At 43.8% G+C, this 26,861-nt stretch overlaps 1 protein-coding gene across 3 annotated transcripts in view; it reads left to right on the top strand.

Annotated features, from left to right (window-relative positions):
- The window catches only part of ZNF592 (zinc finger protein 592), a 393,935-nt gene that overhangs the window by 87,075 nt on the left and 279,999 nt on the right, over positions 1-26,861 (top strand). For all 3 annotated transcript variants that reach the window (XM_085644054.1, XM_085644056.1, XM_085644055.1), the window contains exon 3: positions 20,698-20,785. The gene's annotated coding sequence lies outside the window, so the exon portion shown is untranslated. The remainder of the gene's footprint in view (positions 1-20,697; positions 20,786-26,861) is intronic.

Here is a 26,861-nt window from a genome sequence, read left to right as displayed (position 1 = left end):
TGAAGTACATACTTACTGCCCAAGCATCCTTCCCTGTTTGCCAATTCCATCCGTGGGTAAATTAAATGTTGATGGTACAAAACAAACCTGCATTCCAAGGTGCTCCACGGGCACTGGATAAGTTTGTAAGCAAAGGACACCAGCAGCAGCAAAGATCAGCCTCTGTGTCAGGGAGTCATTGCTTGGGATGGTGTGTCCTGTGGTTCAGCGGTCCCATTATGTGCTCCAGAATGAATCATTTTTACTCTGTGTACCGTGGCTAAGTAATTAGCCATGATTGTGAGTGCATAAGCAAGGGGTATTTTGTGGGATTAAATCCCCCAAAAAAGGACATTGTCTGAGATGTCAGAAATTTGCGGCACAATAAAAGAACACACAATTGACAGAAGCCATCTGATTTTTATGCACGTTTCCAGGAGAGTACCTTCTTGAGTCAGTGCTGGAAGTTGGAAGCTGGATTCTGCGGTCCTTGTCGTAGGAAAGGAAAACTTCGCTTTTATGATTTACTCGTACTTGTACTTCTTCCCACTGCACTGAAAAAATCATCTCTATTATCGCTTTTGCTATCTGCCGAACCTTACCAAAATATATTTATACTTGCTCTGATCTGTATTATAAAATGTTTTTTATTTCTTTTTATACTTACTCTGCTCTGTATTGTAAAGCTGTTTGATATCCTACTCAGGGTCTTGTTCGCGCTATAGAAAACTCTAAAAATAAATAAATGAAACCGAAGCCGCCATAATACTCAAGTATGACTGCTCGCCTAGTTCAAAGTTCAAGGATATTTGTAAAGCACCAAAAAACGGAAACAATCACCCGTCTAATGTGAACTTCTGTAACACCTACTACAAGGCAGTAACATGAAGTCACTCTGAGTGCAAGTGATGCAGGTCCAGTCCTTCTCACTCAGGCAGGAGAACAGCACGCCGTAGGGCAGTACGGCAAGGCAGGATTCCAGCAAAGCAGCAGTCCAGCACATTTCCAGCTTCCTCCTCCTGTCGTTAACGGAGGAAGGACATAGGGAGGAGGCGGCAGCTGCAGCCCATGAGAGGGAGCAAAGAGCATCTGTTCAGAATACACAAAAGCTGTGAGGGACGGGTAGGTGCCTGAAGGAAATCATATATACCATAGTGAAAGGATTCATGTAGCAGGGGCAGTCTCCAGCGCGAAACAAAAGGAGGGACTACTAGCTCTAGTTTTGATAATTATTTTTCCAGTAAATCTTTGGATGCTCTTATCAACGTTGTGTTTTTTCCATCAGTTGTACGTTCTAATATCACTTGCTTTATAATGGTATCTGTTTTATTCCTTTTCTACTGTATAATAGGCCTTTTCCAATCAATTTAATACCTGCAGAGCAAAGCTAACATGATGGAAAATTAAACTTTGTTGAAATTAATATAATTTTACTAATTTGCCAGTTGTATGTCGGAGGGGCTTCACTGTGTCTAGTATTTGATGAAGAGCTTTGGAACAGCTGCATATAGAAGAGGTTGTGCCATGCTAAGAGGTGCTATATGTGCAGGGGAGAGGTCACTTGATCCACACCTTTGTTTAGGAAGTTAGCTCAGTGTAGAAAAAGTATAGTCTCCCAGTACATGATATATGTGTTGGGGAACTGAAATCTTCTGGCTTCTGCTCATAGAGAAATGTGGGTGTGAAAGAGGGTAGGCCTAGTAATGGGTAAAGTGTCTAGTGGGGGAACTCTGCTTTTTCTGCAAACCTTTGTAAAACTGAATGGAGAAGAGACTTGGCATAGTAGAAGTGTGTGCGTACGTGGTGGGGGACCGGCTACATGAAGCTACACTGCCTAGTAATAGCTAGTGTTTCTACTGCGGGACTGGAATCTTAAGTCAGGAATGTATTTTTGTAGAAGAGGGTTGTTCTATCAGTACATAGTATGTGTGGTTGGTGACAGGAGTATTCAGGATGTGCCTTGTTCTGGAAGAAAGTTGTATGCAGGAGGGGCTCAGTCTAGTAATGGGTAATGTTTCTAGTGGGAGATTTGACTTTTGATGCAGAGCTTTATTTAGTGAGATATCTCCATGTAGAAGAGTCTCAGCGTAATAAAAGGCGGTGTATGTTGGTGGGGCACGGGACTCTTGAGGCTGAGTTTCGGTTAAAGAGACAGGTGTATGTAGACCAGGCTTTGCCTAGTACTAGTTAATGTGTCTAGTTGAGTGTCCTTTCAAAGCTGAACTTTGTTTAGAGGGACAGCAGTACATAGAAGAAGTTTGGCCTACTAAAAGATGGTGTGTAATGTGGGAAACTGGCATCTACGTGCTCAACTTTGTTAATGAAGACAGCTGTATGTAGAAGAGACTTGGTCTACCATTACATACTATGTGTGGTGGAGTACTGGAGTCTTTACACTGAATTTTGTGCAGGGAGAAAGTTGTTTATACATGAGCCATGGCCTATTAACGGGTAATGTGAGGGACTGACCTCATAGATGCAGAGCTTTGTTTAGGGGGGCAGCTGAATGTAGAAGAGGCTTGGTATACCAGTATATGTTATGTTTGGTGGGTCAGTGCAATTTTCAGGCTGAGATTTGTTAATGGAGAAAGTTCTGCATAGAAGGGACTTGGCATAGTAATACGTAATGTTCTACCCCACCCAACTGTGTAACCCTGCACTGGATCCTCCGATCTGTCTGAAAACAGTTCTACACTAAGGGAAAAGAAGAACTAGGCTATTTAGATCTATTCCTATTCTGTTACTTCGACTTGAAAATTCACCCGCCTAGTTTGCCAAATCATTTATTCGATTAATTTTCAATATAAATGTGCACTCTCCATTACACCCTTCCCCCGTAAACCTTCCCTAAAACACAGTTTCCCTGGCAACTGATTTAAAATCCTTACAAGAAATCTTCAGTTTGAAGGTTAATGAAGCTTTGACTGTTCTGCAGGTCTAGCTAAGAATCTCATTGGAAGTTACCCTCTACAGTTAAAATATATAAACCTATTACAATCGCCACAACACTAATAATATATTTTTATCCCAATCAGTTTATGCATTTCAAATAAGTTATTAACTGCCAAACCTAGTATTCGGTACTCCATCCTCAATCTTTACACTTGCTTTTTGTGATTCTCTTTACTTTCAATGCTGTTTGTGAAAGTTTGCACGTCAAAAATTGTAATTGTGGCATTGAGAAATACATTGGATTTTCCCAATTAGACCTTATTTGGATAGGTTACATAGTTATGAAGTGGAATTAATTGTTGCATATGATTGAAAGCATTTTGGAATGTGAGCACTGAGACCTCGTGTTGTGCAAAGTGGTTGCAACGACCTGGGCATATTCTTAGGGATTGTACTTAGAATCCAGATCTCCTGTCTCAAATTGAATATAGCTGATTTTATAATTGCTGCTTGCTTCTTGAACTCCCAATTTGAGAATAAAGTGCGGCTAATTAAGAAGTCACCCCAAAAAATCAAAGGGTGCTGAAAAACTATATAATAAGAGCCCAAGAAATTCACTGATGAAACATTTTAATAAGCGTGTTGGTTAAAGTATGTGATACAAACTAAAAACCTCTTAAATTGTCCTTTCATAATTATGATCTCCATCAGAACCATCATTTTCCCTGGTTGAAACTCTTAACAAAGTAAACTATGGATTTGCAGTATGTTATGTAAGAGGAAGTGACCAAGAGTGGGACATTTCAGAATTGTTTGGTGGGGTTATACCTTAACATTACCAACGTTTCAATGCACGTCTTATCAGTGATACTATGTTTTCACTTACCTAAGTCGCTCGTTCATCACAGGTATCATATAATTAGGCATATGACTAGCATGTTGCAAAGGGCCTCCCCACTGATAGTAGTGGAGACACCTAGGCGCTGAAGGAGATTTCTCACTCGGGAATACTGCTACCAGATATCAGTGCTCATAAAAATGCAAATCTGATCAAATTCCTTTCAAAACATTTCATGTTCACAGTCTTAATTTCCTTCGTATACTTGAGCAGATCATTCTCACACTATCCATTGTCCATGCTCTCCTATCATGCTTAAAGCGGTTTATCCAATCAAAATCAGTTTTCCAGTCACTGACATCCTTTCCTTACATACACAACTAGATTGAACGCTTGCAGTTTGCGGACTATACAGGTGTAAACTACTAACGAGGTATACAATTATTCATCCTTATTTGTGAAAAGCCTTTAAGAAACGTACGTGACCGTTATAGCAAGATATTTCCAGCATGTACACATATCCAGCCTAATTAAAATTAATAAAATAGTGATGGCTTCAAACATCCCTACATGAGCAACTAATTTTATTATCTTCTTCAGAACAGTCGGTTAAATACTGTTCAGCTGAGTATTAAGACCCATTATGCACAGGGGCTGCAAATATAAATATATATTTTCCAGCATAGAACGAGCTTTATACCATTTGTGTCTGCCACCATTTTAACCACACTGGAGCATGTTTTAAAAAAAAAATGTACTACAGCCTTTACTCATCATGCAAACACATAGGAGGAAAAGACGGTCAACTCCCTCTCAGCCATGTGTGTTGTCTTTTACAAGTTGATAAGTGCTGTTAGAAATTGGGTTGTAGGTTGGCTGAGGTATGAGCCAATGTCAAGCAATAGCTACAATCCTAGTCAGGGTAAGATGCAGGCAAACCCTGAAATAACTTGTGCTCACCCTCTGTTAGCTTGGCACAGAGCAGTCAGGCTTACCTTAGAGGCAAAGTATAATGCAACACTTCAAACAGTAAAACACTGAGAACACCTCACAAAAGAATTTCACACCAGGTTAGAAACATAGACCATAATTTAATAAACAAGATCAAAATGACAAAATCCATTAAGTAGAACTTGAGATATGAATGTTGAAAGAATATACTGTAAATTGGTGCTTAGAAGCAGTAAGAGATATCTGCTTGCGCTGGAAAGGGACAAATTCAAAAGTTCAAGGCGACCTTAATGATGCGCGGGCCAGATAAAGGGGCCCAGTTAGGGCTGTTGAACAAAAGTACCTTGATCCTGGCTGCATGTATGTCGAAGAAGATTTGGGGAGCAGCCAAAGCGATGTGTTACTGTTGATCCTCACAAAGGTGATGATGCGCTGGTCCTTGTCTGCACAGCAATGGCGATGTGTTAACTCTGATTAGCGCGGGGACTGGAGTGCGGAGTTCTTGTCGTTGAAGCAGTTATGAAGACCACAAGTAGAGGGTCACGCTGTGCTGGTTTCGAAGGTGATCTGTTGTATCGCTTCATACAGCAGAGGCAATGCACCTTTGCTGGATAATTCAATAAGTGTGATGTCCCGGTTCTGACCCACACAGCGGTGCCGGTTCTGGAAAGGATGCATGGGTTTTATTGAAAAAAGCACCTCAGGCCTCACTACCAAGGGTCCAGGACTTGGGTGACACCACTTGGCAGGGCAGACTCACAGAATGCAAAGTCAATGCGCAGAAGAGTTGTAAGTCTTTGATATCCCAGAGACCTCAGATCAGGACGCAAGCTAGCAAACCCTTGAAGTCATTCTGAGTGCACATGATGCAGGTCTAGTCCTTCTCACCTAGGCAGGAGAACAGCAAGCAGTAGGGCAGTACGGCAAGGCAGAAGTCCAGCAAAGCAGCAGTCCAGCAGAGTTGCAGTACTTCAGCAGCACAGCATTCCTTCTTCCTGGTAGAGCCTTCACAGGTAGTGGGGTCAGATGTTAAATGCTTATACTCAGTTGTATCTTTGACGTAGGGGAGACATCAAAGACAGGTCTTTTAAGTGCACAGAGGTCCTCCTTTCCTTCCCTGTCTCCAGACTCACTATAGGAGGTTATGCAGCCTATTGAGGTGGAAGTGTGATGCTGTGCCCACCTCCTCCGTTCTATCCTCCTAGGATGGCCCATCAAGTCACACCAAGCTCCTATTGTATGGCTGTCTAGGGGAAATACACAATGCCCAGTTTTCATACTTCCCAGACATGTATTAGAGGCAGGCACCACATGGCTAAAGTAAGAAAATGCCAACTTTCTAAAAGTTCCATCTGTCATTTGTTCCAACTATCTTGAGAAACAAAGGTGAACACACAGCAACCATAATAATTGTGAGAAGTACCAGACAATGCATGATTAAAGCGCTGAAAAGTGTAGGAGTATGTGGTGACAAGACATTATATGGTCAAAAATGAAACGAGACATGGTATAGATACAAAAGGTCTGCAACAAACTACTAACGAAAGGGAAAGTCGAAATTAATTCGTAGAGGTGCGTGTTAAGTGCTCTCGGCGAAGTGGTGAAACAAAAACATTTGGGGAGAGAGTGGTTTGACACGAGCATGATAGCAATACGTAAAAGATAGAGCAAAATTCCTAAGAAAAAACCACGATACGCCTAAAACATTTACCGTGCCTCCAACGAGGAGCGATGGACAACATTATTAGGAATTAAAGTTACGTAAAAAAGGAAATGTACATCATGCGTCAAAATCTTAATACAAGAAAGGCTGATGGTAAAACACGAAAGCTGTAAGGCTGTGAGACAGTGAAAATTCATCAAACTAGAAAGGCTGAAAAAAACTGAGAAATCTAGATGGTGGGACAGTGCCACCCTCCAACAATACCTCAGGCTCAACAGAGTACCAAGGGGACTGCGTTCTCAGATTTTTCCTACATTTGACGATCTTGATGATGACCTGTTTGGCAAATGGGAGGAAGCACTACCAGCCAATTCGAACCACATTCTAATAGAGAATGCCGAACGAAAGGTTATTAAGTTACAATCAGACATTGCACAACTAGAACTTGAAATAAGAGACCTGAATCTCAAAGAAGCTACAGATAAAAACTATACAATTCTGAACGAGGTACTTAGCAGACACCAAAACGAGATCAAGGACAGGAAGAGTAGACAATAGAAAAGAGACGAAGCGGATTATAAAGAAGGGCGCGTGTTTACTTTTGCTAGAAAGTACGACGGATTAGTTAACACAACCAAACAAAGTGACAAACCAGAGAGCAAGCTGGACTCGCCTACAGCAGGTAACTCCCATCCCACTCCCCATGCATTTGGATCTTGCCTCCCTTGCAGTCCACTATGTACCAAATCCCTCTATTATTCTCCAGTTACGGGTACGGAGGTCATGAGGCTGCTGCCCGCGTATGAGCAAGATTCATATTATCACGGGATTATTGCAAGAAGCTCACTGACCCCTACTTTGTTCATTATAAAAGGAAAATAAAACTATAACAACTAATTCTCCAGTATTGGGGTGTCTTTCATAGATTCACATGCTTGAATATTCTCGTCGCCGAAGTGGGAGTCCCACGGTACATAAAAAAAAGCAGTAAGCCATATATAATATATATGTAATTTCTTAAACTCCTTGAACCTCTGCTACCAGACCACAACAGCAGCAGCAGCGGCGAACAAAGGAAAACGGACCCCGATTGCTGGCAGGAAGATTTTATTTTCTCCTTCGCTTAGTGACGCGTTTCGGGCACAGCCGTGCCCTTGATCACACACTCGTAGCCGGCTGCTAATACAATTTAAATAAGCCAGGTGAGTTTCACTTCCTGTGTCACATGATCATAGACATAGGCAACAGACTAGTACAGAAGACAGATTAACGTGTAATCAAAAGAACAATCATCATAACTTTCTTAAAAGCATCAATAGATTGCTAAAATGTTTGTGCAATATTGCTGTATAAATACAGAAACAAACTAAATCAATTAGTTCAATTATAAAATTGAACATGATGTTAGAGCAAATACATATATAAATATATTTACAAATCAACACTGGTAATGGATAAAAAAGTGAACCACATTATAAACACTGTTAATAAATAGGATAAAATATCACTAATAAAACAGTATCAAATTGGTGCCACATAATCCAGTTATGAGCCAGCGGAAGTCTTGCATAGCAGCCTGAATGCTTGTAATAATGTAGTTTTGGCCTGATTGTTGTTGTTATATGTCTAAATACATGCCTGAACTAAATGTAAAAGTGCCGTAAACTATGTGCAAAATATAGCAATTTTTTATCCTTTCCTCAAATTTCTCTCTTTTGGAAAACGGATTATCCATTGTGAGTGAAACACCTAAAAAATCCCTACAACTTTGAAAAGCCAGGACATTTGCAAAAGAAGCAGAAGCAGCTGAAGTTCTATGATAAGTATCAGACACTGACAAAGAATATGTATATAAGTAACGCATTGTTTACTCTAAAGAACAATTAGTTCACATCCAGTATCAGGAAGGAGTAGATGTCTGAGAAAAATATATATATATACATATATATATATACAAATATAGAGGGAGATGACTAAAAGACATCAGTGTACAAAAAAGTGTAAAAAGTGTACAAAAAAGTGTACAAAATGTAAAAAGTGTAAAAAATTTAAAAAATGTGTAAAAATTACAGATCTCCAATTCAGTCGACATAGTAGTGCAGGATAAACAACCACATATTTCTCTATAAGAAATTGTGTAAATCTTCTGTTGTATTAAGGCCATGTGGTGCTTTACTGTCCAATTCCAGAATGATGCGCGATTCTAATTGTCTTAGTTTCTTTTCTTTGTTTCCACCCCTTCTTAGGGGGGGAATCGCGTTAATTACAAAGTATGAGAGGCAGTTTAAATCGTTATCATGTTCTCGTTTGAAATGTCGGGCTACAGGGTATGATGAGTCATTGTTGACTATGGCCCGGATATGCTGCAATATCCTGACGTGCACCTGTAGCTTGGTACTTCCCACGTAACGCAAGCCACAGGTGCACGCCAGAACATACACAGCATACTCAGTGCGGCAGTTGTAGTTCACTTGAATGGTATATTTTTCTTCGGAGAATGGAGTGGTGTAATGAGTAGTATTGACACCAAACTTGCACGCACTCTCCTCATCTCCTCTCCAAATCAGAAAAACATCATTAATAAAGCGCAGCCAATGCACTACATGGTTATTGACAATTTCTCGATGTTGTTTTTTTAGGACCTGTTCCTCCCACCAGCCAACGTGTAAACAAGCGTAGCTGGGGGAGATACAGGATCCCATAGCCACGCCTCTTTGTTGTTTAAAAACGTCATTCCCAAACAAAAAAAGTTGTTATTTAGACACCAGTCAATCAAATTCATTAGCATTCTGTTGTGAAGAAAAAATTCACCACCCCTGGATTCAAGGAAATAATTGACAGCATTGAGCCCATCCGTGTGATTGATGCTAGTATATAGCGATTCAATGTCTAAAGCAATCAATAGAAAATTTGTCTCCCACGAAATGTCCTTGATCTTATTAAGGAAATCTCCAGTGTCTTTTATATAGCTGGGAAGTTTTCTCACAAAATCTTGTAGAAAAAAATCAATGTACTGGGAAATGTGTTCACTAACACTGTTAATGGCCGAAATAATTGATCTTCCTGGAACAGGTTGGGTTGATTTATGCACCTTTGGAATCAAGCACAATGTAGGTAATACAGGGAAGTCAATGTCTAAAAATGTATATTCAGATGCTGAAATCAGACCCTCCCTTTTGTATTGTAGCAGTTGTTTCCTTAATGATTCTTTTGCATGGTTGTATTCTTTGAGATTGGATTTCCCATAGCATTCCTGATTGTTAAGTTGTCTTCTTGCTTCAGTGATATACTCCCTTTTGGGCCAGAGTACAATGTTACCACCTTTATCAGATGCATTGATGATGATTTCATTGTTTTTACCCAATTTAGTCATGAGTTGGTCATATTGATTGTTAATGAAAATGCATTCTTTGATCTCTTCTTAGACTGAATATATAATTTTTTGATATCGTCTATTACACGGTCATGGAATATATCCACCGAATCTTTAGGCATCATAGGAATGAAGGTGCTCTTCGGTTTGAACGGACTGATTCCAGCTCCAATTTGAGTGATTCCTGCATTGTGTAGTCTGCTCTGGGTATTAATACCATCTTCTGTTACAGGTAGTGTTGTAGATTCCTCATTGCTCAATTCTTGCATCGTTAGGAGAGTTGACATGTCCACCGCTTGCAATCCCACAGAGCTTCCAGGAGAAATGTCTTGCGATGTATGGCACTTTTCCAGACCAGTTTTCACGGTAAAAATTTTAGTTTGCGGATGAAACAAAAAATATCAATCCTGGTATTAGCGTAATTGAAAGAACTCTCAGGACAGAAGCTGAGTCCTAGGGATAAAAGCTGTTTCTCTGCTGTAGAAAGTTCGACAGACAAATAGACAAATTGATTATAGTTTGTTCTATTATCGCCTCTTTCTCTGCCAATGTTGTTTTTTCTTTTGTGTTGTTTTTCCGGCATTTCCGTCTTGCTTTTCTTCTGGCATTTCTTTTCTTTCTCTTCTCCCAGACTCAAAACACCTCCTTCCATGTTTTTGGTCAATATGTCTCCTTCCGAACCAGAATCACTAGTTAGGGATTCGCCATCTGTCCCTGATGCTTCACAGTCTTTATTCGTATCTATGTGGGCGGGCTGAGGAATCTTGCCAACACGTCTATCCTCAAAGCGTAGATTTTTGCATGTTCAAATTTTCTCGCAAATGTGTAGATTTGTCCCTGTTGATAATCCATTAAATCACGGGGAAATTTAAACACTTTGCGTTTCTTGATTTTATCCTCATGTTTCAAAAGTCTTGCAGCGATTTCTGATCTGGTTTTGGTGATATACTCCTTTAATTCAGACTTGGCCAATTCCTCATTAATTTGCTCTATGTCTTTGAGTAATTTATGTCTGTCGATGGCTGCATATTTGATCAGAATTTTTACAAGGTTCATAGAAGCGATCAGATTACTCTCACCCCATTCCTTGAGCATCTCCGGGTTGGGCTCCTCAAAACTGGGTGCCAATAGAATTCTGAGTCCACGCGGGACTCTACCTGCTTCCTCATATTTTGTAAGGGATTTGTGCTCCCACCATTTGGTAGTCTCACTCCTCATTTTTTTCTCAAGGGTTTTCAATAAACCTTTAACATCTTTGTCAGCATCAACAACATTATCGTTCAAGTTTCTTGTGCCTGCGGTTACAATTGGCAGATTTCCAAATAATACATCTGCCGCTGCTTCTCATTCTCTGTCTGTATCGGCAGACATACTCTCAAGTGAAGGTAATTTGCACCGTGGTTGGCGTCCACCGTCCACGCAAAACCTGCCGTTAATGAATCACCTCCCCGCCTGCGCACCAATGCCGAGTAACTCACCAACAGGAACCACGTAATGGCGCGTCCTCCGACCCGTCTTCCGCCGTCCCGTAGTTGGTGTCACCAATTTCAGCTGCTGCAGGGAGCCGCCGTCAAATATTCCTCTCCGGAATTACTCTTCAAGTGTTGGTTGTGGACGGCTGCCAACTCGAAGGGAGGGGGCTCGTTACCGGAAGCAACCTACTTCCGCAATTGTATAGGTAATTGCTTAAACTCCTCGAACCTCCGCTACCAGACCACAACAGCAGCAGCAGCGGCGAACAAAGGAAAACGGACCCCGATTGCTGGCAGGAAGATTTTATTTTCTCCTTCGCTTTGTGACTCGTTTCGGGCACAGCCGTGCCCTTGATCACACACTCGTAGCCGGCTGCCAATACAATTTAAATAAGCCAGGTGAGTTTCACTTCCTGTGTCACATGATCATAGACATAGGCAACAGACTAGTACAGAAGACAGATTAACGTGTAATCAAAAGAACAATCATCATAACTTTCTTAAAAGCATCAATAGATTGCTAAAATGTTTGTGCAATATTGCTGTATAAATACAGGTGAAACAAACTAAATCAATTAGTTCAATTATAAAATTGAACATGATGTTAGAGCAAATACATATATAAATATATTTACAAATCAACACTGGTAATGGATAAAAAAGTGAACCACATTATAAACACTGTTAATAAATAGGATAAAATATCACTAGTAAAACAGTATCAAATTGGTGCCACATAATCCAGTTATGAGCCATATATATGAGCCATATATATATTTAAGTGAATATATATATATATTCACTTAAAAAACCATAAGTTTCACACACGTTATAGTTAGGAATTAGCATTTAAAAAACCTTGCAAATTCACTTAAAAAACCATAGGTTTCACACAGGTTATAGTTATGTGGACATTTCACTCGTAAAAAAACAATGAAATTCCCCCGCTATAGTTAGTTCAGATAACTATAACTCGCGCGCCCGCAATCCACTGCTCATGACGTCGCATATTACATCACTCATGACATGGTCAGTAGCATCACTCATGACATCACTGATGACATCATCCTTGTGATAGAGTGGCGGTCGCGCGAGTTATAGTTATCTGAACTAACTATAACGGGGGAATTTCATTGGTTTTTTACGAGTGAAATGTCCACCTAACTATAACCTGTGTGAAACCTATGGTTTTTTAAGTGAATTTGCAAGGTTTTTTAAATGCTAATTCCTAACTATAACGTGTGTGAAACCTATGGTTTTTTAAGTGAATTTGTATGGTTTTTTAAATGCTAAGTTATGTATTTATTAATTAATTTATTTTTTTTACGGTTTTTCACCGTGCGCGCAAGGTGCGCCGTGTGCGCACCGTGTGCGCACCCCGCGTTTTTTATAAAAAAAAATTAAAATGTTTATTTCACCCATGGGGGTCCTTCTGTGTCCCCCTGACAAAGGCTAGGGGGTCAGGAACTCTCTTCCCTGCCCCCTTTTTACATTTTCCACCTTTTTTCCCCCTTTCCTTTTCAGTGCGAGAGACAAAATGGCGGCCGTCACTTCCTGATTTCGACCATTTCGAATGTTGACTGACATCTAACAACCAATCAGAATTTCGCTCACGCACGGCACCGTGCGCGCACGGTGCGCGCGTATAGATATTTATATGCTTTTAAATGCTATTTTCTCAGGAAATACTGAACAGATTGACACCAGACCTGCAAAAGGCACTTCCCTAACCTGAGGACTACCTCTCTGCCAAATTTCAAGTAATTCTGTTCAGCCGTTCGGGCTCTACCTTCGACTAAAGGTCCTATGGAAATATGCATGGGGAAAACGCGTTTTGGGACCCCCTTTTTTCTCGGCCCCCGCTTGACGAATCACCCGAGACTTTCAGGGTAGGAGCTGAGCGGAGCGCCCCATTAGTTTTGAAAATTTCGCGAAGATTCGTCAACCGACGCCAAAGTTATTCAAAATAGAATTTTGAGATTTCCTATGGAAACACGGTCCTAACTATAACTAACTACTGGCGACCGCCAGTAGATATATATATATATATATATATATATATATATATATATATATATATATGTCGCTCCAAGTACACCAAAATACGAGTCACTCGTTACGGGCGGGTGCCGAGTGCGGTGGTGTACCGCACACAATATAAGCTCCACAGATTCCTCCGTTTTCTAGAAGGAAAAAACGGCACTCACGGGGCTTTGTTTCAGCAGGGTTTAATGGTTTAAACCGAATACAAACAGACGCGTTTCAGAATAGATCCTTCTTCAGTGTTTGTCTAACGCGCTGTGAGGCGCCATTAAAAAGGGTTACATCGATTAGCCTAGACATAAACAGGGGACTAGCGCATTTCCATCTTGTGCGCCATCTTAGAGTGGTCAATTATGCATGGTTCTTAAAACACAGTTGATTAAAAACAACATATTAAGCATTTCACAAGCAAATTCATCAGCATGTTTGATTCTATAATCATAACCTTGCTATGACCGTGGGCTGGTGGGAGGAGCAGGTGGCATGGTCTGAAGCAAATACAGATTGGACCAATAAAGTCATATCGTGGTACAGGTACATAGACGACCTTTTCCTGGTATGGAATGGCACGGTGAATCGTCCAGAAAGATATAATGAACATCTAAATAAGAATGAGATCAATCTACGATTCTCAGGCGAGATAAGTTTGGTGGCAGTAAACTATCTTGACCTGAGAGTCGAGATACAGGAGGGGAAGATCACAACAGCCTTATATAGAAAGCCAACTGCTGGAAATATCACGCTACATGCTGCCAGTAGTCATCCCCAAAAATTGAAAAACAGCATTCCGTATGGGGAATTTCTTAGACTGAAAAGGAACTGCTCTGAAGAAAGCGATTTTAAACTGGCAGCCAGAGCAAGTATAAATAGATTTATAGAAAGAGGCTATACTTCAGGCCTCCTTGAAAACACACTTAAAAAGGTAGAAAGAATACCTAGAAAGGACTTATTTCAGCATATATATATATATATATATATTATCAAATACATATATAAATAAACATTATATATTTTAAAATAACATACAAAGTCAAAAGTACCATAGGATAACATTGACACTTAGGAATGCATTGAAAAAGAAATCACTTTACTGACATATCCATGTTGTTTTTATAGTCCAAACTCCAGCCAATCAGGTGCAAACACCCTCTAGAACCTTCTCCTCAGACGCTCAGGCCCTCAGATTTTCTACCGCACGTCGTGTGAAGGGAGTCTCCCTGAGCTCTGCCCAGTTTTTCTCTGGTTTTGGATATCTTCAGCTTTCTTGATGTCTTCAAGTAAGAAGTCTCTTTTCCGTCCTTGCGCTTCTTGTGAGAAGTTGAGGCTCTTTTCAGAGGACCCTCACGAGAAGTGTATATACTGCCTCTATCAAGACCATGAGGTAGGCAACTGCAAAATTTGCAGGACTTTTTCTCAGAAGACTCTAAAGGATAGAGAGGGCCGCCTCCTTCTGTGGCTACAAAAGTTGAAAGTCACAGATAATCCTCTCTCTGACGCCGAAAGTGTGGCTTCTGGACGCACTGGAGCCTCCTCTAAGCGTAGGAGTGTGCATGACTTGCCCTCCCCCTTTCTTAAAAAGAGGAAGCTTCAACTTCTGGAGGTTGCTAAAGTGCCACTACTCTCTGCTGCTACGCCCACGCCCCCGAGATCTCACTCTCAGGCGTCTGTGGCTTTCCCAGCGCATGTTTCCTCTCATAAACGTGCCAGACCGTCGACGGGCCTGTTGACGCTCACTCCGTCGACGAAATCTGCTGCTTCTAGTACTTCGTCGACGACGGTGACTACGGCTTCCAGCAGATTCCTTATGCCGTCGACGGCGGCTTCGTCGACGCTATCTTCTTCAACGTTATTTTGTGCCTCCTTAAAATCTGTCTCGTCGACGATTCCTATATCTTCGTCGCCAACGAAGAAACCTGTGGCTGTCCCGTCGACATCTAAATCGATCTTCATCGACGACGATCAAGAAGAAGAGATCCTCCTCGTCGACGGTGACTAAGGCTTCATCGACGGTGGCGGCTTCATCGACGGTGGTGGCTTCGTCGACGGTGGTGGCTTCGTAGACGGTGGTGGCTTCGTAGACGGTGGCTTCGCCGACGGCGTTGGCTAGTTCGTCGTCGGCAGGTCTCTCGTCCACGCCAAATTTTGCATCTCTTCCTTTGGTGCCTGTTTCTACGCCAACGCCTGCTTCTGTCGATGATTCTCTACTACAGCGTCGTCACGCTGTTTTGGATTCCATTACAGTGCCACTAGCCACTCAACCACCGCCACAACTGTTTCCCTCTGGCAATGAGGATGATTCTGCCTCGGATGATGAAATACATAACACATTCCGGGCTGCTCGCAGTCCATCGAAACTTTTCATAAAGTGTCAAGATTACGACGATGAGGACCAGGAGGACCTTTATTATCAGGAGGAAGAGGAGGAACCTCCTGCGCAGATTCCGATGGCACAGTTGCCATTATCCCTCATCTCTAATCTCCAATTTATGCTGGAGGATTACAGCCCCCGTTTCCCACCTTCTTCCCACGGCTCTCCACGAGAAGCGCCTCTGAACACTCCAGCTCCTCCTCTGCCGGCGGAGGAACCAACACCATCTGTCCCTTTGCTAGTACCTCCTACAGAGGGTGACGCTGACGTCCTTCCGGTTAGAGAAGACAGTGAACTCCTGGGTGATGATGATACTATGGCTGATTGGGACGATTACCAGATAAATTCGCCGTCTCCGCCTCCGGGGTCACCAGTGAATTCTCCTGTTGATATCACAGGTTTCCATCAATTGATGGAAAGGGAGGCACAGCGTTTTCATCTCCCAATGGTTGTGAGAGAGAAGCAAGTTCGGGCTGTGCCCATAGTTGATTTCATCTGGAACGAGGGTATGAAATTGATGAAAACACCAAATTCAATTTCTGAAGTTCTCCCGCGGTTGGAGAAGAAATATAAGGCTCCAGACTCTTCTCCTGCTTGCCTGGTATCCCAGCCAAAGCCGGATTCTGTGATAACCCAGGCAGCACAATGTCGCTCAAGGAATCCGTCTTCTCCGCTTACCTCTCCACCTGACCGTGATGGGCGTCGCTTGGATGCCATTGGAAAAAAAAATTCCACCATGGCCTCTACAACTGTCAGACCAGCGAATTCCCTAGCCATCCTGGGTGGCTACGAATGCCAAATGTGGACAGACATGGCTGCTTTCATAAACCTCATCCCAGAGCCCTCTAGAGCGGGCGCTCCAAAGATTCTTCAGGAGGGAGAAAGAGCATCTTCGGAGATCATCGATTGCTCTGTGGATATTGCCTCAACTGGTTTTCGCCAGCTAGCTGGGGCAGCTGTTCTAAGGAGGCAGGGTTGGCTTCGCTCTACTTCTTTTCGCCAGGAAGTCCAGGCGAAAATCCTTGATATGCCCTTTGATGGGGAGTCGCTGTTTGGCCAGCACGTGGATGAGGCGCTCCAAACAATAAAAAAGGACACCGAAACAGCTCGTTCCCTTGGCACGCTGCAGTTTAAAAGACAGCCTTTTCGGTGTGCTCGCGGACGCAGCACCAACTCATCCTTTCGTGGCGGATCAATACAATACCGCCCATACAATCAAGGAAATCAGCGTTTTTCCTCCCAGATTCCACAGTCTTATCGACAACAGACTAACCAGTCCTACAGGGGAAAGTCTAACTATCGGGGAACCTCTTCCAAGAAACAATGACTTTCTTTGCTTACACCCCCCCTCCTCTAAAGGTCCCCCCTATCAGAGTTGGAGGACGAATCTCGAAATTCTTTTCAAATTGGTCGCTAATAACTTCAGACCGTTGGGTATTGTACATTATTTCAAAAGGCCATGCTCTGGAATTCGTCAAATTCCCTCGGAACTCCCCCCTAACCGGTCCTCCTCCCGCTCATCTCAAGGAGCTTCTCCAACAAATCAAACTAATGCTCAAAAAAGGGGCCATCGAAGTGGTTCCAAAGACTCAGAGGGGGCTAGGTTTCTATTCCCGTTTTTTTCTCGTGCTAAAGAAGTCTGGAGAGTGGCGCCCTATCCTCGACCTGAGGGCTCTGAACAAGTTTCTAAAGGATCAGACTTTCCGCATGCTTACACTGAGGGAAATTCTTCGGCTCCTCTCTCAAGACGACTTCATGTCGACAATCGATCTTCAGGATGCCCATTTCCATGTGCTGATTCTACCATGCCACAGAAAATAACAGCGCTTCCGTGTAGGCCAGAGAGACTTTCAATTCAGAGTCCTGCCCTTTGGGCTCCGCTCCGCCCCCCGGGTCTTCACGAAGGTCCTCGCCCCGTTGGTGGCCTATCTACAATTGCGAGGCATTCAAATCTTCCCATATTTGGACGATTGTCTAATCAAATCTCAGTCTTACCATCAGGCATCCTTAGACACTCAGTTTTGTCTGACTCTGTTCCAATCTCTGGAACTGTCAGTCAAAACACAAAAATCTCAGTTCACGCCAGCTCTTCACAGAACCTTCCTAAGCGCTACTCTCAATACCTCCATGGCCATGGCTTTTGTTTCCGACGACCGGCAGAAGCGGATCCTGCAGCTCGCAGCTCACATCAGATCAAAACGGTCCGTTTCAGTCCGCATCTTGAAGTCCTTTCTGGGGATGGCGTTCTCCTGCATTTCTTTGATCCCACATTGCAGACTGAAGGGTCGTCCAATTCAGGAAGAACTGGACAAGCAGTGGCGTCAGATGTCCGGTTCATTCAGCGACCGGATCTTCGTCACCGCTTGCATGGAACAAGCTCTGCGCTGGTGGACGCAACCTCGTAACATCGCAGCTGGCACTTTCTTCTTGGCAAGGGCGCCAGAGCTAGTCCTTACCACAGATGCCTCCCTGGAAGGGTGGGGCGGTCACCTTCAAGGATTGTCCATCAAAGGCAAGTGGAATCTGTCCCAACATTCTTGGCACATCAACAGGCTAGAACTGATGGCGATCTTCCTTGCACTCAAATCGTTCCGACTTCTGCTTCAAGGGGAATCAGTACTCATTCAAACGGACAACACCACGAGCATGCATTATCTAAACAAGCAGGGTGGTACCAAATCTCCGCTGCTTTCCCAGCTAGCTCAGTAGATCTGGGATTGGGCCATAGTCCATCAGATCACACTAACTGCAGTCCACCTACCAGGCATTTCCAACATTCTGGCGGATTCTCTCAGCAGGTCCGCGTCATCGATCCACGAGTGGGAGTTGCATCAGCCGACTCTGGACTTCGTCTTCCGCCTCTGGGGTCACCCGGGCTTGGATCTCTTTGCAACTCCACAGAACAGCAAATGCCAGTCTTACGCAAGTTGGCTTCCCTACAGCGGGTCGTGCGGGAATGCCCTTTCAATGTACTGGTGCAAAATATTTGCCTACGCTTTTCCGCCAATCCCGCTGGTACCTCGAGTGTTTTGGAAAATGCGGAGACAACCATGCCACATTCTCCTGTTTGCTCCCCTGTGGCCTCGGCAGGCATGGTTCTCGGAGTTACTGCTCCTCTCACAATGCGAGCCCATCCTTCTTCGCCCCCGGCCGGACCTTCTCACGATGAACAGTGGTCGGATCTGCCATCCGAACCCCAGTTCGCTCAAATTGTCGGCACCTTGAATTTGCTCACTTTTCGCCTGCGAGGGAGGTGGGTGGTATCGTCAACAGCAGGCAGAGGGAAGCAACACGAGCGTGGAGGGGTGGAAGAAGGCATCAGCCATTACTGAATGTTGCAGAAGGGTGGTATGAGGAAAAGGAGTGGGTTGGGGAAAGAAGAAATAATACCTGACTCACTGCGCGAGCAGCGGACTGGCACTAATTAGGTGAATTAATCTGTGCTTGGTGCATGCTTCACTGAAAGGAACTGAAGTGCCACTTGGGCTCTGGTGGCTAATTGGGAATCTGCAAGAAGAGTGATAACTCAGCCAAGGAATGTTAAGCAATGAATGGAGTCTAAGCCCTTTTCTCTATGTCTCGCAAGCAGGGCATGCTCTGTCACAAGCTCGATCTAACAAGTTGTGATAATCCCGACCCAAAACGTTGACAAGAATGTATACTGGTGGCTACTTTGACGTAATAACCAGGGTGGATGAGTTTAATATTAGTAAATAGTCTTCCTGAGATCATTTTCCCCTTTTCACAAAATAGCTTACGTTTGTCAAGAGATCAATGGGTTGCTTCCAGGTACTCTTAAGTCATTCAAGGAAAAAGGTGTTTGGGTGCTTATAAATAATGAACAAAATCGTTGAGCTTCTATTGTAAAATTTGTCTTTAATAATAAATGTACAAAACTGCGGAACGTATTAACATGTTTGAGGATCAGGGCTGGATTGGGGTGTTCAAAGCACAAGCAGGGGCTACTGGTCCATCGACCACAGGGTTACATTTATGGTGCTTGGGGTAGTTTGACTCTGTGGTCCGTCCTACTTTTGCTCTGAAAACTGGTTAAGAACATCCTTCAAATTCTTTCTGCAGAGCAGCCACAGTCTTTTGTAAAAGGTGATGGCTGTCATAGTTGGTAGTGTCGATGCTGGCTCCGACTGTATTACCCAACACATGAGCATAATGATATATAAAACATCTACAACTGGCTTTTATCAGGGTCTCTGAATCAGCACGCTAGGAGAGATCAAAGAGGTAGGCCCTGCCTAGAAATTTGTGCTGACTCGTCGCATTCATCTACCAACTTAAATGGTAATGGCAATACAAAATGGATCATGTTGGTCTCCTAACACCCATAGCCATATGGAACCCTACTATTAGCAATGCTTTACACAACATACACTCGGGCTGTCAGCGCAAGCATCTGCGTGTCTTTCACAAGTAAAAATGTACTCAAGTCTTCTGAACCAAAGAAGAAGTTCTGTTCGGTACTAAAGTTAGGAAAAACTGTACTTTGCAACCACCCGCTACAAAGCACGTTTGGTGCATTCCTCCAGAACCTGGTTTTGGACCTCAATCAGAAATAGAGCATAGGCCTCTGTCGGCATTTGTGATTACTGTGAAAGTTGGGCCATAATATAACGTAGATCACATGCAGTTGGGTTACTAAGGCCAGGGGTACCTGTTCACCATGCAGGAGACATTTCCGCCCCGACAGTATACTTCACATGAATTAGAATAGGCACATTTTCAAAGCTTTTCATCTTTTGTTTGTTTTCATACAGATGTGCCTCGGAGCAGTAGAATTTTATTATATAGTTTAAAGGGACGACAGCAGCATGTTAATAGAAATTTGAGGCGTAGTTATCCCAGTTCTTTCACATTTTATATTCCTTCTAATCAACATCTGTGTAAAGCAATTCATCTTGATTTTAATAGGTGGGAGGCCAATAAATGTGGTTTATTTCACAATGTAAACTGATAAGTTAATGTTGAGAGGGTTTTTCTGAAAGGTATTTTGGGAAATATATGTGAACCTGTATTTAGGGTTAAATTGTATGGGGCACTGAACTGCATAATACAATCTGTATGTTTGTGTTATCGGTAAGCTTTTTCTTTTCTTCATTACAGGAAGATCTCCAAGTAGAAACCTATCATGCAATGGGGTGCTACATTTGGCTGTCAATTCAATGAGGATTTCCTGGAACTTGATCTTAAGGTAACTTTACCCACAGCAACTTTTCAAATTCCCACTTTTGCCTAATGTTTTCTTTGTTATGGGTAGCAACACCTTATGTAGTTATGCATTTAAGGCAACTACACCGTGTTCTTATAATGACTTCTGGGATTGAGCCCATAGCATCTTTATTACTGTTGTAATTGATGTATGTAATATTCTGCATGATCTTATCCTCAGCTGTTGGTGTAATGCAGCTCATGAGGAAATGGAAACTTTATAATGTTCCAACAATTTCGGACTACATGAGGATGGAGGAGAGCTGGAAAACTAAGAGGAAAGTTATACATCTAAGATGACGTCCATCCCTCTGGATATTCAGGAATTTATGGCCAGCTGAGCAGCATAGTTAACTGCCAGAATTCGAATTCAGACAGTGCCAGCTTCCCTTCCGGGCGAATTGCAGTCTCTGTGGTGCTTCTCATTTGTCAGAATGTTTTTCATAAAGGTCTCGCAACAGTCAACAATCGTGGAGCATTAAGGATAAAAGCAGATTCCCAATTGTTCTTCAGCAACAAACTCATTCCCGTCCACCTAGTATTTAAACTTTGTTCTTACAGTACTTGCATCCAACAGTGTGTATTTTTTAGACTTGTCTGACTTAGTGTGGTCCACCCCCACAAACATTGTGCATTCACCCCTTCGATTTTTGCTCACTTCGTGTTTGATGCCCTTAGGACTCTATGTACTTTACGACTGCTAATCAATGCTAAAGTGCCTGTACTTTCTCCCCTAAACATGGTAGAATTCCCTTGTGCCCAATTGGCATATTTAATTTACTTATAAGTCCCTTGTGAAGTGGTACCACATGTACCCAGGATCTTTAAATTCTACTAGTGGGCCTGCAGCACTGATTGTGACACATACTTACGTAGCCCTTCTAAACAAGCCACAGGCCTGCCATTGCAGCCTGTGTGTGCAGTTTTAAATTGCCATTTCAGCCTGGCAAGATAAACCTCTTGCCAGGGCCAAACATTCCTTATTAATATACATGTCACCTCTAGGTGTTGGCAAGGTGAGCCACTATGAGTTAACAATGAGGAGGAGCTGTCACCTACCACATTTGCATATCACAAAGGCTGGAGTTGGAATAGAGAGAGTAGGTCGTTCAGTGTAATCGTCACTTTACGGGTGCCAGGTACTTGTCCGGTATTGCAGCGCCGGCCCGAGGAGCAGCAAGTCCATTGATGAAGCATGACACCCGTTTGGTTGTGTGAGGGTCCCAGTTCCAAAAGGAGCGGACTCCTGTCCCATCTGGTGGATATTACGCCGACTAGTCACAGATTTCCTTCATTTGACTCTGTTCGAAGGAACTGCATACCTGCTCGTATTCTGGACCTACAAGCGCCCCGGGTTCCCTTGCCTTTGATCTCAGATAAACTTCTTGCCAGGCCCAAACATTCCTTATTAATATACGTTAACTCTAGGTGTTGGCGAGATGACCACTCTGTGTTAATGATGAGGAGGAGCTGTCACCTTCCATATTTGTACAACACAAAGGCTCTGCCTGGGCACTCTCACAAAGGGTTTGACACTAGTCTATTGTCCACCCAGACAATCTTGGGCCAGGGCAGGGAGACCGCTAATTCCAAGCACCTGTGGGGGGCAGGGGGTGGAAACTTCTTGATGCTTCTTCTACTTCAAAGTGGGCACTAGGTATAAACATTGGACCTCAGACCCCAGCTCTTCAGTACACATCTGGACCTGTGGAAGACTTAAACTGTGCTACTTTGCTGCAAGAAGGACTGCCACTCTGCTAACCTACTGTGTTGCGCTCCTGCCTGAGTGGACTGGACTTGCATCTTGAACCCAGGACCACCAGTGACTTCAAGGGTTAGTTGGCTGGCCTCCTGATCAGAAGCCTCAGGGACAGAACAGGCTTCTTCGATCTTTTACCCACCACTTGGATTATGCTAGCTGATAAACCTACTCTCCCAAGTGGTACCACCCTAGTCCTGGACCCTTGGAAATGGGCCTGAATGTGTTCTTCTAGCCCCATCTGTGGTCCTAGCGGAACCAATGCTTCATAGCTGCAGTGCAATGCATCACTGACCAGAAACTCCACATCGGAGCCACTTGCGATGCATCGCCTCACTAAACTCTGAATCGGGACCGGTGCATGGTTAGTCCCCGACTCAGGACTTCGCATCTCTAGAAACAGATTGCTGCTGGTATGTGCTTTTCCTACAGAACACAAAATATATGTTTTCTATTTAGTGCTTCCTATCGCTCTGTGTGTAATAAAGCTGACGCGTGGGTTCAGGCTCTGCTCGTAAATCATGTGCTCTGTAAGCAATCTAACTCACTTTTTTTGTTGGATAATGACCCTGACATGGACCCCAAAGAAAATGCTGCATTAATGGCAGATGATTTTCTCCATATCAGTATGTGCGTGCGCCCCTTCCTTTACTATGCAAACGAAATATGTTAATATAAAACGCGGAATAACGTGGACACTAATGCTGTATGTACGGATTGGATTGTATAAGAATCTCTCATTCGCACATTTGCAAAGCACACATAAATTATAGCCTTCTAAATCTGTCACGAGACACGATTTATGAACATAAATCATGATATGGTAATTTTGTATGACCTACCTTCCTCACAACTTTGCAACGGTGCAAGCTCTACAATGTCTCCAACAATACACTTAAGCATTGGCAAAACAAATTCGTCTCAACAGTCCTAGCACTATAGGCATTGGCAATGTAAATTACATTCTGTATGGCTCTGGGGCTGTTTTTAATAATATACATTAACATTGGAAATGCCTATAATCCTCGCATTGCTGAGATCTATTGGTTTTGCCAATGCTTGTTGTTGTTTTGGTCTTAAATAATTTATAAATCTTTCCTCTCTTTTTCTAAATTGGTGTAGGATTTTTCTTGTGTTGTTTCACTTTATTACTGTTTGAAGTACTGCATGAATAATGTAGACGTTGCCTCCAAGCTAAGCTTCTCTGATTTTGTGCGGAGCTACCAGAGAGTTCTGCATTCTGTTCATCACTTGTGTGTCTTTTGCTTTCTCGCCCTAAGTACGCCAGGTATGCTCAGACGTGAGTCCTGGGCTCACTGTGCCACTGGAATCAAGCTATCCTGGTTGAGGAGGGGTGAAACCCCGAAACCGGTCCTAGGATGCTGGTTTCCGGTCCAGTGAGGACCTGGCTTGGCAGTTAGGGCTGGACTGTTCCCTTGAGGCACAGGGTCAAGACTGATTTGCATATGGCCAGGTCTGAACTGGGGTGGCATGGTGCGCAAACGAATGATGGATTTAACCCAGATCTCTTGACTGGGGGTGAATGTTTTGATTTGTTCTGCATTCCGTCCATCAATTGTGTGTCTTTTGATACCGGAGAGTTAAGCATAAATTAATTTGCCATTTGCTTGTGACTTCACCCTAGTAATGATTGCGGTTGCTGTAGGAGAGTAGGGTCTGCTTTCTATGTTCAACCCCACTTTTTGCTTTTGCTTCACTGGTTTTCGAGTTAGATGTGGCTGTGGGCCTGCCAATCAGACCCACAGCCCTGCTGTTCTCTCTCTAAATTGATACTATGTACTTTAGGTGCATAACCCAATTGGTTAGGGTCACCTTATTGGCCCCTGTACAGTGTACCCTAGGTACCCAGGGCATATGTATCCCCTAGGCCTACCAGGGGCTGCAGCATGTATTATGCCACCCCTGGCCTGGCCTTCCATTATGACACAACTGGCTGATCACTCAGCTGGGGCAAGGTCGTGTAATCACTCCTTGCTTAGGTGTAGTATTCCTATACCTACCTTATATATAGACACATGTGTACCTATCAGCCACTCCTATGGCAGGCCTTAACAATCCTGGAGGCAGAGTGCTTGGTAACATGTGAGATGGTGTTCTAGCATGAGCTGAGCCTGTCTGCATCTTTCGGAACCATGTCCTTATAGCTGTTCTATGATATAGCCTACCATATACTCTTAAAGTGCCTTATAATCTTAAACGGTTATGGTAACTATGGTTTGGCTCTACCAAAACATGTCGTGTAAGGTGTCTAACACTTTGGAATAATACCCCCATACACTTTCTGGCAATGAGGATATTATTCCTCCCTTCTAGAGGGAGAAGACATGTTGAAACCTGCTTACCCGTTTAAAGTTAACCAGAGCCCCATCATCACAAAATGGATGCTGCTGCCACAGACACAAGTCTGACCTCCTGCTGCTGGGAGTCCTTCCAGCGAGGGAGGCTTGGACAATAGGTTTCCTGCCTTGGGAGGTGCGAGCACCACCCTTGACAGGTTTTAGTGTATTGGGACAGGGAGGGTTGAATGAAACTAGACACTGCCTGGGGCACACAAGGTGTCCCATGCATAGTCCAGTTCAAACCGGCGCTGGGGCACTCCAGCCCCAGCTCTGGCGCGAAACTGGACAAAGGACAGAGGGGGGTGAAACCACTACCCTTCCTGGTCCCACCCATAGGAGGGACCTTGCAGGTAGCCCAGCCCACTAGCCCAGTATATCAGTAGGTAGCTGAGCCCTGCTAAATTAGATTAACCTGAATCTGCAACTTGTACAGAAACTCTGGACCTTCGACATTCGACCTCAGGAAGAAGACTGAAGAAATCTCCCTTGTGGCCAAGGAGTGACCACCCTGGGCAACCAGGCACCATCCAGCGACCGCTGCTTTGCTTTGCGACTGATCCTACGAGGGACGACTGCAGAGACTGACCAGCGCCGAGACTTCCAGACACCTCTGACCCAGATCCACATCTCCAGCGAAGCTGAGACCCGTGGAGGCGACGAGGGACGTGGGACCGGCGACTTGGGAAAAGTGGCTAGTACCTGACAAGCGCGACTTCCGAGGCTCCCTCGAGGCTGTGCTTGGGGAATTGAGAAGCCCCCATCCCGAGCACCATCTGCAAAGAAGACCAGCTCCCCACACTTCACGTGTTCTGCGTGGGGCCCTTCTGCACCTGAGTTGCTCGACGTGTTGTCCGGTTGCTGGCCCGTTGGCTAGTGAGTTCTGCGACGACGAACCTTTGTTTTCAACTTGCTGGTCCGGCTCCTCCAGACTGGCACCCGCTCCTCTGTAAAAGAGAAGCACCCCAGACCTTCCTGGTCTGCACCAGAAGCAAGTCCTCCATCCTGCGTGGGTTCCGCTTGCCAAGGCTTGTTGGGTCCTGACTCGACTTCGACGCCGCCGACAGCAAGAGCCTTCGTGGGACAGCTCACCTCCTGGTCCTGGTCGTCCTCGACGCCTCCTGGTACCCGTGACTGCTGCGACAAGCTTCACCTCTTCACCTGCATCTTCACGACATCGCCTGGTTCCTTCCTGGTTCCTTCCTGGCTCCTGGCTGGTGACCTAGACTCTGTCCCTTCTGCTTGCAGGTTCCTTCCTTCTTGATCCCCTCCTTGGGATCCACCGGACACTCTTCACTGACTGCCTGTCAGCAACTTTCCTTCAGGCATCCATAGGAGTCAACGACGAAACCCGACGCAAGTTCACACCTATGCACCCGCAGCCCGTGGGCTAGGTAACTTGAGCATTTCGGTGCTCACTAGGGTATTGACTATCTTTTGAGTATTACAGTACTCTGGATTATCTAGTTTCTAAGTCTCGACTTCCTAGCTATACCAGAAGTGTCCTAAAACTGCTAATTTCTAATATCTTGCATTTTTATCGACTTTTACGCATGAGTGTTTCCACTCTGCACCTGAATCCCGTGGGCCTCCCACTTCCTAACCTTTGGTAGTGTAGTGTAGCCCCAGTGATTCCCTAGGCCTAGGCCTATCCTGTGTTCGTGACAGTGGTCCTTATACCACTTACTTAGTATATGGTTTGCGTGGCCCCTAGGGCCTAACTGTATTACTTACCTGTGTGACTTAATGTATGCTTAATTAAGACTGTGTTGTACTTACCTCGAATCTCATAAAGAGTGCTGAGGGTTTGCTTAGAATAAATACATTCTATTTTTATATATATCTGTTGTATATGGTATAACAGCTGGCTTCACATGCCATTCAGAGTTTAGCCTAAGACTGCTCTTGTCCATGCTACCACTAGGATAGCTGGTCTATAAGGT

Source organism: Triturus cristatus, chromosome 3_1, assembly GCF_964204655.1.
Source record: "Triturus cristatus chromosome 3_1, aTriCri1.1, whole genome shotgun sequence".
In the NCBI taxonomy this organism is placed as follows: domain Eukaryota; kingdom Metazoa; phylum Chordata; class Amphibia; order Caudata; family Salamandridae; genus Triturus; species Triturus cristatus.
The sequence above is the reverse complement of the archived record's forward strand: the minus strand, read 5'-3'. Positions and strand labels throughout refer to the sequence as shown.